The sequence below is a fragment of the Lycium barbarum genome, chromosome 3 (genome assembly GCF_019175385.1).
Source record: "Lycium barbarum isolate Lr01 chromosome 3, ASM1917538v2, whole genome shotgun sequence".
Taxonomy (NCBI): Eukaryota; Viridiplantae; Streptophyta; class Magnoliopsida; order Solanales; family Solanaceae; genus Lycium; species Lycium barbarum.
Window position 1 is genome coordinate 122,943,744 of NC_083339.1, and position 17,757 is coordinate 122,961,500.

General features: G+C 42.2%; 1 pseudogene; it reads left to right on the top strand.

Moving 5' to 3' along the window:
* LOC132632177 (subtilisin-like protease SBT3.6) overlaps positions 1–17,757 on the top strand; it is a 38,768-nt pseudogene that overhangs the window by 4,613 nt on the left and 16,398 nt on the right.

Genomic DNA, 17,757 nt, shown 5'->3' on the forward strand with positions numbered 1-17,757 from the left:
AGAACAAAATAGCCTTCATTATGATAGTAAATGGTAGGCTTGTGTTCGAATTTCTTCTGGCTCTCAATGAATCTACCTATAGCAGCTATGGTGGGAGAAGCCCCAATTACTTACAGAATCGTTGCCGACTTCTAGAGCTCAACCTCTTTTGCGAAATCCGCCTTATCCAGTTGTACCACTTTCACACCATCTTTAATAGTAGGTGGAAAAATTAAAACTCCATACCTTTCATGGCCATCTTATTTCCTTCAAAGAGAGTCGCCCAGGTTCTTTGCACCTTTTGCGTTTGCTGCACCACATCTATCACTATGGGATTTTCAAGTTCTTTCCCCGCACCTGAAGAATCAGCTTCTTGCAGTGCAACACATTGTTCCGTTGGAGGTACTAGTATTGGGGTTTTGTTCCTCGCGTCAGATGGTGGTGGTTGTGCATTCACTAAATCCCCTTTGGGGTCGGAAGTGATGACAGCAGTGGTCATTGTGGGCGACCCCCGCATCACACTGGGTGTTTCTCCTGTTGCTTTGCTAGCCTGCGCCGCCGCTAGCTCCTTTTTCTATGTTAGTAGCATATTCACTGGCTTCGTCTTTGCTTCTGATAGTTCAACTACTCCCTTTGTCTGTCGGCCTTTAGCCATTCCGGCACGTTTGCGCTTTTTCAAAGAGAGAGTAAAGAAAATTAATTACCCATAGTTAGAGAGCGAGAGCGAGGCTACTTATTTTAAGCTTTTCAGTCGGGGTTTGGGATGGTGAATTAGGGGGTGACGGAGCAGTGGGAGGTTTAAAGGTGAAGGGACAGTGGAGATGGTGGTGGTTTTATGGTAGCCAAAGGGTGTTTGGTATGGTGGTTTCAGGTGATTTACGGATAGAGAAGGTGGCGGTGAGAAAACGCCGTTGTAATGTGAGTAGATATTAGAACACTCTATTCTGCAATTTAATTTATAAACACATTAGTATTTTGTTTCACTATAAAACTTATATCTGAAGTAATTGTTAAATGTAGGTTCATATCATTTATATGGGAAGAAGGAAACACGATGATGTTGAACTCGCAACATCAGCTCGCCATCAATTACTTACTTCAGTACTGGGAAGGTAACTAAGGAAAGATAAACATATTGATTTTCTTTGGCCTCCTCTATACTTGAAAATCCTAACTAATATGTGCAGCCTATTAATTACTCCTTCGCAACTTTATGTTTTCTCTTGATGAAGTCAAGAAGTTGCACGAGATTCAATCATCTATAGTTACAAACATGGTTTCTCCGACTTTGCAGCCAAGTTAACGAAATCCCAAGCCCAAAAGATTGAAGGTAAATTGTAGTACTTTGCAATCTCTTTACTCGAGTTATTAAAGTAGGACTTTTGAAAGTTTGTTAATAACAAAAGGGAGAGCCAGGAATTGAAGTTTATGGCTTCTGGATTCCAAAAAGGACATCCTATTGGGTTCTGATAAATTATTTGTACATATAGAGCATATCTTTAACATAAATACAGGATTTGGATCAAAGCTACTGGTTCTGCCGAACCTGCAAATAACTATAGCTCCGCCCCTGAATGAAATAGTTATTGGTTAAATTTGGTGTCTCGGTTTCGATTGGCACATAAAAGTTAATTAACACTGAATTCAATTGCATTCTCGTGACGCATTCCCTTTGTTGATCTGCTGCAGAATTACCTGATGTGCTCCATGTAGTTCCGAATCACTTTTACAAGTTGCACACAACAAGAAGTTGGGATTACCTTGGCCTGTGCACATCTGCTCCTCCAACAAACCTCCTTCATCAAGCCAACATGGGAGATGGTATCATCATAGGTGTCCTTGATACAGGTTTTATCTTTCTTTATTTTTTCCTGATTCTTTATGTGCGGTCAAAAGGAAAAACAATCCTTTCATTAGTGCAATCATAAAGACAGTAATTTAGTATAGTAGAAGGAAAGATTATTGCATAGTATTGGTAAAAATCTACCAAATGCAGGAATATGGCCAGAAAGTGAAGCATTCAATGACAAAGGCCTAGGGCCAATACCTTCAAGATGGAAGGGCCATTGTCAGCCCGGTACTAAATTCGATGCAGCTAAGGCATGTAATAGGAAACTAATTGGAGCAAAATAATTTTTAAAAGGTTATGAAGCATAGCTTGGACAGCCGCTAATCAAGGATCCAAATTTTCTTGAGTTCATTTCACCAAGAGATAAAAATGGACATGGCACACTGATGTGCCGTGAATTTTGGCACATTTTATGCCTTTGTAACTAGAAGTGTTGCTTGTTTTAAAGTGTTTTTACATTGTTTCTTATGATATTTTTGTGTTTTATAGGGTTGATTAGCTAAGGATCGGAAGTGAGATGGAAAGCTGAAAAATGGACAATTGGAGCTAAATGACGGTCCGTAACTTATGTTACGGACCGTAACGTGATCCGTAACTCATGTTACGGTTCGTACCATTGAACCGTAGCAGGGCCTAAATTTCCAGAAAGTTTTCATTGTAACCATCAGTGTTATGGTGTGGTGTTACGGTCCGTAACTCATGTTACGGTCCGTAACATATCACCGTAACATCAGCTAAATTTCCAGAAAGTTTTCAATGAAACCATCAGTGTTACGGTGTAGTGTTACGATCTGTAACTCATGTTACGGTCCGTAACATATCACCGTAACATCAGCCAAATTTCCAGAGAGTTGCCAAGTAAATTCACAAGTTACGCCTCAGAAGGACGGACCGTAACACAGGTTACGGGCCGTCGCATGGTGGTCGTAACATCAAAGCTGACAAATGACGAACTGAAGGACGGACCGTAACACAGGTTACGGTCCGTAATGATGCAGCGTAAGGGCATTTTTGTCCAGAAACTTAGCGCGATTTTTGGCTCTATAAATACTTAATGTAGGGTTTTAATTCATTATTCAGATTTCTTTTAGAGGCACAAACCCTAGGTCTTTAATCTTAGAAGTGGTTGGAGAATTTAAGGCAACAACTTCACTCTCAAACCACTTGTATTTTCATTGTAAGTGTGTTATGTTAATCTTTAAGCTTTTTCTGTCAACAAACATTATGAGTAGCTAATTTCAATTCTAAGGTTGTGAATCCCATGATGGGTATTATGTGAATGGGTTTCTATTATTGATATATGCATAATGGTTGTCGTTATTTATTCTATCTTTGAGTTGTAACGTAGGGTAATGATTGCAAGCATTAGCCGAAGCCATTATATTGACTTTTCTTGGGAAAGAGAGTCAATATTGGTAAGATTGAATAACAATGACTCGAGGCGTTAACCCTCGTTTAATAGACTAACTTAGGAATAAGAATAAGTCTAAATTGGCATTATTGGTCGCTCTTCGATTGTAACTCTTTTATATTCAGAATAATCATAAAGAGAAAATACTGCTTAACTGTTGGGAAACATTAAGAAGTCTTTAAGAGACCAAGTGCATATTCATAGAACAACCATTAGAAGTATATCACATTGAAACCTGAAGCATAATATCTAATCAAATTGGGGAACACAACCTTAGTCTCTCTCTCACATTAATTACATTTTAAGTCAAAGTATTCAGTTACATTATTCAACAATCAATTCAAACTATCCGGAATAGGATTAAAGCATTTAAAGACTGGTATCGCACATGATTAGTACTCTTTTCTCTCTCTATTCCCTGTGGAATTAGACCCCAACCTTGTTGGGTTACTATATTTGACAACGTCCGCTTTACGCCATTAATAGGTGTAATTTGAGCGTATCAAATTTTGGCGCCGTTGCCGAGGAATACGGTTTAGAAATTAGTAATTGTTGTGTACTGTTCTTTAAAACTTTTTCTATTCCATCACACCTCGTTTGCTGTTTTAGTGAACCAGGTGAATATGGCAGGGAGACCCCATCGCAATCAAGGAAACCAAGGGGGAATCCAAGTGAACCATCCTGCACCAGAAGAAGAGGAGGATGAGAATGTATTTGCGGAATTCATCGACGAAGCTGATTATGCTTCTGCTGTAGTTCCTCCTAAAATGGAAAATGCTAATGGGGGAGTCAAGCATGATACAGTTGGAGTCACCCACCGTGTGAGTTCTATTATTTCGTCATCAAATGTTGAGAAGAAGGGAGATCCTGGGGCTTTCACGATCCCTTGCACCATCGGTCATCATAATTTTGCCCATGCTTTATGTGACAATGGAGCTAGTATTAATTTGATGCCACTAGCCATATATAAGCAATCCGGGTTGGGAACACCTAAACCAACAAGCATGCGTCTCCAAATGGCCGACAGAACAATCAAAAGACCGGTGGGGGTTGTTGATGATATCCTTGTTAGAGTGGGGAAATTCTTATTACCGGCATATTTTGTCATCCTTAATTGTGCGGTTGACAAAGAAGTCCCAATTATTTTTGGGGAGTCTATTTCTTGCTACCGGAAGAACCTTAATAGACTCGGAAAGGAATGAAATAAAATTCTGGGTCAATGATGAAGAAGTAACCTTCCAAGCTAGCAAAGGGTTAAAGTTGCCTAGTTCTTATGAAAGCATTTCCGTCATCGATTCATTCGATGAGATAGACGAAGCGGTGGAGCATCAGCTAGAAGAGGAGCACTTCGATGAGGCACTTTCAGCTATTTTGGTGAACTTTGAGGAGGATGACATGATGGGATATATCGAAACAGTTAATTCTCTCATTGGTCGGGGTTCGTATTCTTATAAGCCGAAGAAATTATCTCTCGATCTTGATAAAAGAACCACTCCTCCAGCTAAGCCTTCGATTATTGAGCCTCCAAAACTTAAGCTCAAGCTACTTCCTTCTCATTTGAAGTATGCTTTTCCTTGCCCAGATAATACTTTACCGGTTATTCTTTCATCTTTGCTGAATGAGGATCAAACTCAAAAGGTGCTTGAAGTATTGCGGGTGTATCGCAGATCCATCGGGTGGACTATTACAGATATTAGGGGAATTCCCTCGGGTATTTGCGAACATAGAATTGAGCTTGAGGAGGATAGTTCATCCAGTGTTGAGCATCAAAGGAGGCTAAACCCTCCTATGCAAGAAGTGGTCAAGAAAGAGATAATCAAATGGTTAGATGCGGGTGTTGTATACCCAATTGCAAACAGTCCATGGGTTAGTCCGGTACAATGTGTGCCAAAGAAGGGAGGCATTACCGTTGTTCTTAACTCCAAGAATGAGCTGATTCCTACATGGACAGTTACCGAATGGAGAGTGTGTATGGACTACCGAAAGCTGAACACCGCAACGTGTAAAGACCACTTCCCTATGCCTTTTATTGATCAAATGCTTGATCGGCTAGCTGGAAGAGCGTATTACTGCTTTTTGGATGGGTACTCAGGGTACAATCAAATTAACATTGCATTAGAGGACTAGGAAAAGACCACTTTCACCTGTCCTTATGGCACTTTTGCGTTTAGCCGCATGCCTTTCGGCTTATGTAATGCCCCAGCTACTTTCCAACGGTGTATGATGTCTATTTTCTCAGATATGGTGGAAGATTTCTTGGAAGTATTCATGGATGATTTTTCTATTGTTGGTGATTCCTTTGATGAGTGTCTTGCCAATCTAGGCAAGGTATTGAAGCGATGCGAGGAAACCAACCTTGTACTTAATTGGGAGAAATGTCATTTCATGGTGACAAAAGGGATTGTCTTGGGCCATAAGATCTCCGAAAAGGGCATTGAGGTAGATCGAGCAAAAGTTGATGTAATAGCCAAACTCCCTCCACCAATCTCTGTAAAGGGGGTTCGCAGTTTCTTGGGACATGCCGGTTTCTATCGGCGATTCATCAAGGATTTCTCCAAGATCGCCACCCCGATGTGTAAGCTCTTTGAAAAAGAAGCTAAGTTTGCATTTGATGAGAAATGCCTTAAGGCGTTTAATGAGCTGAAGGAAATGCTCACATCTACTCCAATTATTGTATCTCCGGATTGGTCAATGTCGTTTGAGCTCATGTGTGATGCAAGCGGATTTGCTATTGGTGCGGTGCTTGGGAAAAGGCACAACAAAATCATGCACCCAATTTATTATGCTACCAAGACCCTCAATGGAGCTCAAATGAATTACACGGTCACCGAGCAAGAACTTCTAGCCATTGTCTATGCGTTTGAGAAGTTCCGGGCTTATCTACTTGGATCTAAAGTGGTTGTTCATACAGATCATGCAGCTTTGAGATACTTGATGACAAAGAAGGATGCCAAACCAAGGTTGATTCGTTGGGTCTTGTTATTGCAAGAGTTTGACTTTGAAGTCAAAGATCGAAGGGGTTGTGAAAACCAAGTTGCGGATCATCTATCTCGACTTGAGGAAGCTGGGAGACCAAGTGGAAATCTTGAGTTGAATGATGTTTTCCCGGATGAGAGGCTCTTGGCTGTAACTTGTGATGTTGCCCCTTGGTATGTAGGCATCGCCAACTTTTTGGTGACAGGTTGATACGCTCAAATTACACCTATAAATGGTATAACGCGGACGTTGTCAAATATAGTAACCCAACAAGGTTGGGGTCGAATCCCACAGGGAATATGGTGTGAAAAGGGTACCAAAGTCGTAAATGCTAAGTTCTAGGTCTAATGTCTTAATCCGATAATTTGTGTAAAAGTTGGTTTGTCTATGACTAGTTGCTAAACTATTGCTTTGGTGAATATTTATGGTAAAAGAAACTAAGGTTGTGTCCCCGACAGATAGAGCGTATGATCATGGGTATTGATCTTGATATACTTGTCATGGATCATTATATGAATGCACTTAATCTCTATGTGAATCTCTACTATTTCCCAATAAATAAAGATTATATCTTTCTATGATTTTCCCAAATATAAGAAAGTGATTATGAAGAACGATTAATCATGCCAAGTAAATTCCTCTTATCCCTAATTGAATTTATTAAACAAAGTTTAAAGCTTTGAGTTCTTGTTAATTATTCTTACCAACCCTAATTATTTTTCCAAATATATATAGGGTTTATGGCTTTAATCAATGTTTGCAACCATTAATTATGAATGAAGAATGAAGAATAATTAAACCCTAACAATCCATTATGTGTATATCAATCACAATCCCAATCACAAAACACCCATCATTGGGTTCACAACCCTAGTAAGGGAATTTAGTTACTCATGACAAAGAACAAGAAATACGAAATTGAAGAATTCATAATTTCTTACTTTGGAATGAAAAAGGAATTGACAATACTTGAATTGATGTTTGAAACTTCAAAAACTAGAGAGAATTTAATGTTCTAAGTCAAGAGACAAAAATATATTGAATGTCGTCTATTAAAAACCCTACAATGACTATTTAAAGGTTTTGGAAACACATAAGTTACAGATTTTGCACTTCAGTCCCGTCATGTTGAAATACGATCCGTAAACCAGTTTACGGACCGTAAAGTCAATTTACGACTCAGTCGTCCTTCAGCTGCCTCTTTTGAAATACGGACCGTAAAGTGATTTACGGTCCGTAAACTGCATGCTCGTCTTTCACTTTGTCAAAACTCAGCCTTTCTGCCAGGTGCTTGAATGATTAAATACGTGATGGAATACGGACCGTAAACTGCAATACGGTCCGTAAACTCAGCTCGTAAACCACCATCTTTGCAGCTTGACTCTCTGTTGCTGAGATCCTTTAATACGACCATGGAATACGGCCCGTATTGTAGAATACGGACCGTAAACTTCAATTTACGACCTGATTTTGCACTTCAACTGTGATTGTGCCGAATCTGTTCCTTCACCTGAAAAACACTAAAAACCACATAAAATCACATAGGCTTGCTTAAAAACAAGTAAAACTTATAGTCAAAAAGCATCGATTTTGGCGTAAAATCACGCCACATCAATACCCCCAACTTAAAGTATTTTCTTGTGCTCAAGCAGGCCATACCACACAACGACTCAATCTAACACTTAGATATCATAGAATAACGATGTCTACATCGGTTTTGACTTGGAACTTCTGGCATGCAAGTTTTCTTTCAACTGACCACCCCAACTGTCTATTGTAAAGCAATCTACACAACTTAAGAACATTATGACTAACAATGAAGCTTCAACACATGACATTACGTTATCGAGCATAGTATGATGCACACAAATGCTACTTTCGGCGGTCACTTTATTTTGTTCAATTCTCACCCTTATGCCCTCACATAGACCAAAGAATGTCCCAACACACATATATACGACAAGAATGGGACGAAGATGAAGGAGAAGAGAAAAACACTCAACACTCACAAAGAATTCATATCTACACATGCAGATACCATAGGCTTGCCCTTATTTTCTATGTTCTCATCCTAGGTTTGCTCGGTTGTGATCACATTAGGACTTGTTTCGGCTTGTAATGTAGGCTTAGGGATGGGTAGGATACTTTTTGGGTATTAGTGACTCACCCTTCTTGACACTACAACAACTCTTTACCTTGATTCGCCTCTTTTCTTTTCCAACCCCCCCTTTTTTTTTCGTTTTCGACCTCGGTGTGGTTTTATTCCTATCCAACTAGCTATTCCTTTTGTGTTTTAATTTTCTGATTATGAATTTTTTATTTTTTATTTTTTTTTAGTATCAGCTACCACATCGACTTTCTACAAGCAAATTCCACCACCCCCAACCTTTGTTCTCAACATCTACTTCACATTTAGTTTACCCCCAACTTAGGCGGTTTGCCTCATCTAACTAGTAGCATCAAGGAGGGAACGGGTGCGAAGATGAATAAATTTCACAACGGGTGAGGTTTCATTCGGCTAGCCAAGAAAAAGGTCAAAAAGGCTCAAAAAGGGAAGACTAGTGATATTTTCAGCTTTTGGTGAGGCTTATTTAGGCAAAGTGACTTATTTACACAAAGAAAGCCTAAGATCATTTCACAACCAAACTAACATTCAGATTTAAACAAGACCAACCAGGAAAGTTCTAGATTATACATGCGTAAACAGAATAAAACTAACAACTCACACACACATCGACATAAGGATAATCATTTTTTTTTATTTTTTTCACTTGTGACCTCCTAAGTAGTCATTCATCACACACAATACCCCAATAATCACAATATCATATAAAGAATCAATCATGTCAGACAATAACTGTTCTAAGTATGCATTATTCAAAATTTCTGAGGGGTCCAAAATTTTCAACAAACCACAACACATGCCATCAGTTCCAAAGTAACACCAAATAAGTCAAAATTATTCTACTCAACCTAAGAAACATCCTAAACATTCCAGTTTCAACAAAATAAAACCCCTCAGGAAAAGAACTCTGGCAAAGAAAAGCCGAGGGGGTTCCTAAACACATATTTACACTACTCTACTATCAATTAGTCCCACCCCCCAACTTAAGGATCAAGCACTGTCTCAGTGCTTCAATTATAAGAACGAGGGAAAAGAAATGGTACCTTGGTGCTGTGGGCACCTCATGACTGGCCCGCCGCATCCGGCGGGTGACTGGAGGACTCTCCTGGTTGGCGCTGCGTCTCGACTAGTGACTGAAAGATCGCCTGCAGCAGGTCCTTCTTTTCAGTCCTCTTTACTCTCCCAGCCAACTCCACCGGGTCCTCAGATGAGTCAAGGACCCTTTTTTTAGTACTGCGAACAGACGGTTCGACCTCCTCCGTCTCTTCCTCCGAATCAAGCAAATCCAGCACCTTAAACGTAGTAGGCAAAATGGGACGTGGTGCTGGTGCGGCTATCATCCCTTGCCCCTTAAGTGATTCAAGCTCCTTTTTCAGCTTCTCCAACTCACTCCTCCAAGAACTAGACTCCCCACAGGGTGCGGTCTGCTCTCGAGTCAACAATCTCGCTTCAAAGCTGTCAAGTCTAGCCTGATACACCTCGTGCTTTCTCTCAAAATCCGCACGGATCTCTGTGGTTGCCTCAATAACTAGCTGCTGTACTATTTTCACCACCTTCGGCCGGAATTGTTGCAAGATTTTGTCTACTTGCCTTTGGGTCGCACTGCTTTGATTGCAATCTGACTATAGTTCGACGGCCTGAAGTCCAGCAACCCCAGCTCTGGATCAGCAGGCTCAGCTGTCGCAGCAACTGTAGCGGACCCCGAAGGAGGACCCTGTATGGCCTGAGGTGGTGGTGGAGGTCTTGCTTCAGAAATACCTAGTGTGGCTACAGCATCATGTGTATGGATAGCATCCGGAACACCCGTTGTGGCATCCTCAAGCCCGGTAGTAGATGCACCAAACTCGGACCCTACCGGATCAGTCACATAAGCACGGCTCGGACTCAACTCGAGCTGAGTGTCGTCGTCATCACCGGACTGATCTGCCTCCCGGTCCTTTTTGCTTACCGCCTTGTTTTTCCTCCAATCCCATACATGTGCAGCTGTAATGGTACCATCCCAATCTGGAAGTGGCGTTATCCTTGCCCGTCGACACAACGCCGTGATAAGGCACGGAAACACCATGTTCTGGTTGGGCTTATGTGCCCGGACATGCAGCTCCTCAGCTATCAGTTCCCCAATATCCATCGGGTACCGTGACATGAAAGATGCAATAGTGACTGCCTAATTTGTGGAAAGGGTATTATCTGCCTGTGTAGGGGTAATCCTGTACCGCAGCAAGGTCCACCAAAATTTAGCCTTTGTGGACAAACAGTTTTTAGTGATTTTGACTTTCCCATCAGTGGTCCATTTTTGCTCGTGTGGCTCCAATGTTATAATCTCCGCAGTCCATTCTCGGACAGATTTCTTGTCCTTCCTTTCTCGTTTGTCCAGGAATAGGCTCAGATCAGTAGGAGCCACAAAATCATCTCCGAACAGGACCCTATTGATGGCCGTGGAGGAAATATCAACCAGGGAGTTCCTGACCGTCACATTTTCCAGCATTGGGATCTGATGCCAAGCAAGACTCGACTTTTTCATCGACTTCAAGACGGCCCCATAGGATGCATAGAACTCCCGCACAATATGCGGAGCATACTCTCCGGGCTCATGAGTGAATGCATCTAATTTGTAACTTTTGTTGGTATCATCCAGCTGTGGGTGGGCTGAAATACCATCGAAAATCAGCCGCCATTCTTCAAATATATTCCTCGACGGCTGCCCACCATTCTCAGTCTCGGCCATCCCTTGGTCATAAAACTCCTTTGACCCCTTTACCGAGAACCGCAGTTTTTCTTCATCCAATTGTTTGGTCCTGACGACCAGCTTACGCCCCTTAGGCGGCGTACTATCAACCGGATCACTGCCCTCACTAGGCCCTGCTGAGTCACTCTCTGGTGGAGTCTGGGTGGCCACCCCCCTGCTTGATGCTTCCGAGTCAGAGTCCCCCTCTTCAGACTAGGAGGCTTCCGACGCGGACTTTGATGGAGTCATGGGGGAGGGCAAGGTTGATGTGGTTGCCATTGTGTCTTGGGTGGGGGCCCCCCGGACTTTTGGTGGCGGTATAACCTCGGCGTCTTCGGATCCTGATTGTTCCCCTTCCGAAGTGGAAGGTTCATTTCTCAACCTTGAATCCGAGCGCGCTCTTTTTTTCTTGCTCGTGCTGTGGGCCCCCGCTCTCGTTGATTTTCTTTTCTGACCCATTCTTGCAAAAGACACCACATATTAGTTACCATGGAACAATCGACCAAAGATAAGAGTATATGACTGTGCACAGAATACATGTTCTGTTTGTGGTCGTAAACACAAAAGACGGACCGTAAACTGGTTTACGGTCCATAAAGTGTGATCGTAAACTGGGCAGTTTTCTTGATAACACTCTGTCACTTCATTAAAGCTTAAATACGGACCGTAATTTGTAATACGGTCCGTAAAGCGTGGTCGTATTACGCACCACAGACAGACACTTTTTGATTTCAACATTTCATTGCACATTGTGGTTTCACATTGTGTTCGGGGCTTAGGTTACTCAGACTTCACCCATTTTCTACCAATTGTCAAAATTCTCGCAGAGTCAAGCCATTGGTGGACATACCAAAAACTTCAAATTTTGAATTTTGAAGTATGGAATGCCCTCCAACCCATTTGGGTTTAATTAACAATGATCCACCAGAAATTTGAAAGAATTAAACATATTTATCCCCCACAAGATCATTAACCAAGGTATCAGCACTTAATTTCACAGACCCAGCCCAATCAAACACTTACCACCAAGTTCAAGTTCACAGACATAAAAGAAGAGAGGGGAAAATCAATCATACCTTGTTGATGAGGAACCAACTGATCATAGGCAACAGGGAATTTAAGAGAAACACAGCTTGAAGCACAAACAATTTCAACCTTAGGGCAGAGATTTTTGGTGAGATGGGTAAGTTGGTGGGTGTGAGTTGGTATTTATGGTGGTGTAGGATGATGGAAGATGAAGGGTTTTGGAGTGGGGGATCGTGCGGTGTAGAAGGGTGAAGAGGAAGACGTGAAGATGGAGGGGGAATTAATGGGGGGAAATCGTTAGAGTTGTGTTTTTAATGGAGGGAATTTACGTGACTGGTCTCTACCCTTTGATTTCAATCGCCTATTATATTTAAAGTGCTGCGTTATTGTTTTTTATTTTTATTTTTTATTTTTTTTATCTCTAAATACGGTCCGTAAACTATTTTACGACCCGTATTTAGAGTGGTTGATGAGGGCAGAACACTGCAATGCTTCATGTTAGTTTACGATCAGGTTTACGGACCGTATTGTGGAATACGGTCCGTCCTCCATGATCGTAAACTAGCATCTTCATTACAATGCTCACTGTTTAGTCACATTGTTAAATACGCCCTGGTTTACGGGCCGTATTGTGAAATACAGTCCGTAAACTTCAGGCGTATTTTGCAATGCTGAGAAACAGTGTCTTACAACTGAACGTACCTGCTATTCAGCAGACTTTTTCTGTGATATATCCCTGCACCAAAACAACCATTATCCTATATGTAAAATAAAACAACAGAGAGAAGTAAACATTACACTTGGGTTGCCTCCGAAGAAGCACTTGATTTAACGTCGCTGCACGACGGTGGTGACCAATCACTCCTTATCTTGGTATACCAGATCATTGTTCGTTCCGAGGTGTTTCAATCTGTAACGATCAACAACCCTCTCCTCCGAAACCATGCCGTGGTAGTGCTTCAATAGCTGCCCATTCACCTTAAATGTCCGAGTACCATCTCCGGACATCAATGCGCCATGGGGTGAGGCACCTACCACCTCAAATGGACCAGACCACCTGGATTTAAGCTTACCCGGTAGCAACTTCAGCCGAGAGTTAAACAGTAATACAGAGTCGCCCTTGTAGAACTCTCGCTTCAGAATCTTCTTGTCATGGTATTGCTTCATCCTTTCTTTATAGAGGGCTGCACTCTCATATGCCTAATACCGAAATTCATCCATCTCATTTAATTGGAACAACCGTAGCTTGGTTGCTTCCTCCCAATCCATGTTCAGCTTCTTCAGCGCCCCCATAGCTTTGTGTTCAAGTTCAACCAGCAAGTGACAAGCTTTCCCGAACACAAACTTGAAGGGTGAAGTCCCAATTGGAGTCTTGAAAGCAGTTCGGTACGCCCATAGAGCTTCATCAAGCTTGCGGGCCCAATCAATTCTATTAGCATTCACTGTCTTTGCTAGAATACTTTTGATCTCCCTGTTGGACACTTCAACCTGTCCACTTGTCTGAGGGTGATAAGGTGTTGCCACCCTATGCTTTACACCATACTTCTCCATCAGTCCCGCGAACGCTTTATTGCAAAAGTGGGATCCACCATCGCTGATTATCGCCCTCGGAGTACCAAAACGAGTAAATATGTTCTTCTTAAGGAACCCCATAACACTCTTGGCCTCATTATTGGGTAAATCCACTGCTTCTACCTATTTTGACACATAATCCACAGCCACCAAGATGTATTTCATTCCACCAGAACTCACAAAAGGTCCCATAAAGTCAATGCCCAGACATCAAACACTTCCACCTCCATAACAAAATTCATAGGCATCTCTTGCCTTCTGCCGATATTCCCTTGCCTTTGACATTGATCACAGGACCGCACCAAAAGATTAGCATCATGAAAAATAGTCGGCCAGTAATAGCCGCACTCAAGTACCTTGGCTGCAGTCCGGTTTCCACTATGATGACCCCCAACAGGAGAGTCATGGCATGCCTTTAGAATTGCCATCACTTCATTTTCCGAAACACAACGCCGAATGATGTTATCAGCGCATGTTCGGAACAAATAAGGCTCGTCCCAATAGTACTGCCGAGCATCCCGCAAGAATTTCTTCTTTTGGTAAGTTTTGATATCATCGGGAACTATACCTGTTACCAAATAATTGGCAATATCAGCATACCATGGTGCTACCTCCATCGACACCGCCAACACCCTTTCATCTGGAAAAGCATCATCAATATCAAACTCATCAGAAGGTCTCCCAGCTTCTTCAAACCGAGAGAGATGGTCAGCAACCTGGTTTTCAGTGTCCTTTCAGTCTTTTACCTCAAAATCGAACTCTTGCAGCAATAGCACCCATCTGATTAGTCGCGGCTTTGCTTCCTTCTTTGCCATGAGGTATCTCAAGGCTGTATGATCAGTATAAACCACGACTTTGGACCCCAACAAGTAGGCCCAAAATTTTTTGAAGGCAAACACAATGGCAAGCAGCTCTTGCTTCGTCACGGTGTAGTTCATCTGTGCAGCATTCAGCGTTCTGCTAGCATAATAAATCGGGTGCATAATTTTATTGTGCCTCTGCCCAAGCACAGCACCTATTGCAAAGCCACTAGCATCACACATCAGTTCAAATGGTAGGGACCAGTCAGGAGCAACAATGATAGGAACAGTAGTGAGACGCTCCTTTAATTCCTCAAATGCCTTCTGGCACTTCTCATCAAACACAAATTTAGCCTCTTTTTCAAGAAGCTTGCACAAAGGATTGGCAACTTTGGAGAAATCTTTGATGAAGCGCCTGTAAAACCCGGCATTCCCAAGGAAACTTCGGACACTTTTGACTGAGATAGGTGGAGGAAGTTTGGAGATCACATCAATTTTTGCTTGATCGACCTCGATTCCCTTTTCAGAGATTTTGTGACCGAGGACGATTCCTTCCTTCACCATAAAATGGCATTTCTCCCAGTTTAGCACCAGATTTGTCTCCTCACACCTTTTTAGCACTTGACCCAGATGGCCAAGACAGTCTTCAAACGAATCACCCACCACAGAAAAATCATCCATGAACACCTCCAAGAAATCCTCTACCATGTCAAAGAAGATTGACATCATGCACCTCTGAAAAGTGGCTGGTGCATTACACAAACCAAACGGCATCCGGCTGAACGCAAATGTCCCATAAGGACAAGTAAAGGTGGTTTTCTCCTGATCCTCCAAGGCGATGTTGATCTGATTGTAGCCCGAATAACCATCAAGAAAACAATATTAATAACGCCCTGCTAACCTGTCAAGCATCTGATCAATGAAGGGCATGGGAAAATGATCTTTGCAAGTGGTTGTATTGAGCTTGCGATAATCCATGCAAACTCTCCACCCGGTGACAGTTCTGGTCGGGATCAACTCATTCTTTGCATTCGGCACAACAGTGATGCCGCCCTTCTTAGGAACACATTGGACCGGACTCACCCATTTACTATCAGCAATCGGGTAAACCACGCCCGCATCTAACTATTTTATGATTTCTTTCTTGACGACCTCTTGCATATTCTCGTTTAGTCGCCTCTGATGCTCTACACTTGGTTTGCTGCCTTCCTCCAACTGAATTTTGTGTTCACAGATCCCAGATGGGATACCTCAAATATCTGCTATGGTCCAACCAATAGCGCGCCTATACTCCCTCAATACCTCCAAAAGTTGCAAAATCTGCTCTTCAGTCAATAAGGCTGAAACGATCACCGGTAATGTATTGTTCGGACCAAGGAACTCATATTTCAGGTGTGATGGGAGCTGCTTAAGCTCCAACTTAGGTGGCTCAATGATCGAAGGTTTTGCTGGAGGAGTTGTTCTATTTTCCAGATCAAGACTCAGCTTCTTTGGGTGGTACGTGTATGAGCCCAGCCCAACAAGTGAATTAATTGTCTCCTCATAGTCTTCCATGTCTTCAGCATCGAAATTCATCAGAATACCAGCCAAAGCCTCACCCAAACTCTCTTCTTCCATCTTGAACTCTACTGCTTCATCAACAACATCAAATGAATCAATTACCGAAATACTCTCGTAAGCACTTGGTAACTTCATCCCTTTGCTAGCCTGAAAGGTCACTTCTTTATTGTTGACTCGGAACTTTATTTCATTTTTCTCAGAATCCATCAGAGCCCTCCCTGTAGCAAGAAAAGGTCTACCCAGAATGATAGGAATGTACCGATCAACAGCACGGTCAAGAATCACGAAATCAGCGGGTAACATAAAATCACCAACCCGCACAATGACATCATCAACCACCCCGACAGGTCTTTTGACAGACCTATCAGCCATTTGCAATCTCATCATAGTCGGCCTTGGCATCCCCAAACCTGATTGTTTATATATAGCAAGGGGCATCAAATTTATACTCGCCCAATTATCACACAAAGCACGGGCAAAAGCATGGTGCCCGATAGAACAAGGAATGGTGAACGCCCCAGGATCTCCCTTTTTCTGCACAGTTGTGGTTGAAATGATGGAACTCACGGTGTGAGTCAAACTCACGGTGTCATGCTGCACCGTTTTCTTCTTGGTCAGCAAATCCTTCAAATACTTTGCAAAACCCGGCATCTCCTTGACAGCTTCCAAGAAAGGAAAATTCAGCGATAACTGCTTCAGCTGATCATAAAACTTCTCAAATTTAGCATCTTCCTGTTTCTTTACCAACCTCTGAGGAAAGGGAGGTTTAGATTTGAAGAGCTGTGTCAAAGGGTGGAGAGCCCCTTTTACAGCCTGCTTGCTCGTGTTATCAGCTTTCTTAATCTTCTCTGGAATATCAGCTACCTTCTTGTCAGCATGGATCTCATCAGCAATAATAGGTGCTTCAGGCTGCACCTCATTCTCTTCATCTATCGGCTCAAGATCAATTACCTCCTCAGCAGCTCCCTGTATTGTTTACCACTTCTGGTAGTAATGGCAAACACATTGTTTAAACCGCCTCCCCCATTCTTCGGATTTGGGATGGTGTCGCTTGGAAGTCCTCCCTTTTTAGGAGGGTGCTGCTCTCTAGAAATATCCCTCATCTGCGACTCAAGCTTCTGAATAGCCGCTGTATGAGAACCCACTGTTTCTGTCAACCTAGATAAAGTCCTCTCTGACTTTGATTGATTTGCCATAATCTTCTCAAGTATTGCTTCAACTTTTGAACTACCTTGCTCCGATGATTGCCCTTTCGGTGGTATATAAGTATTGGAACTCTTGTTCCCAAAATTGTTGTTATTGTTGTAGCTCCCTTGGTTCGCACCACCATAGTTATTGTTGTAGTTCTCAGCGTTGTTGTAAGCACCTTGACCTTGCAGAGGTCTCCATTGATTCTGATTCTGATTTTGATAGCCACCTTGGTAATTCTGTTGTTGATAACCCCCTTGGGAGTTATTAACATAGTTACCATCTTCAACCTGCATAGGTGGCCCATCAAGGAACTGACCATCTTGAGCATGGTACACCCCTTTTGGCAAAACTGCATCTTCTTCACAAACATTTACCTTCTTAATTTGAGACTCGTCAAACTTCTTCGTCAGCAAGGAAATATTTATTGCAAGTTCTGCCAAAGTTTGCTGGGTATCCTGATTCTCCTTCACTATATTCTGGAGCATAGCACTACCATATGGTACCACATCAGCATTGTTCGAGTGCCAAGCCTGATTATGAGTT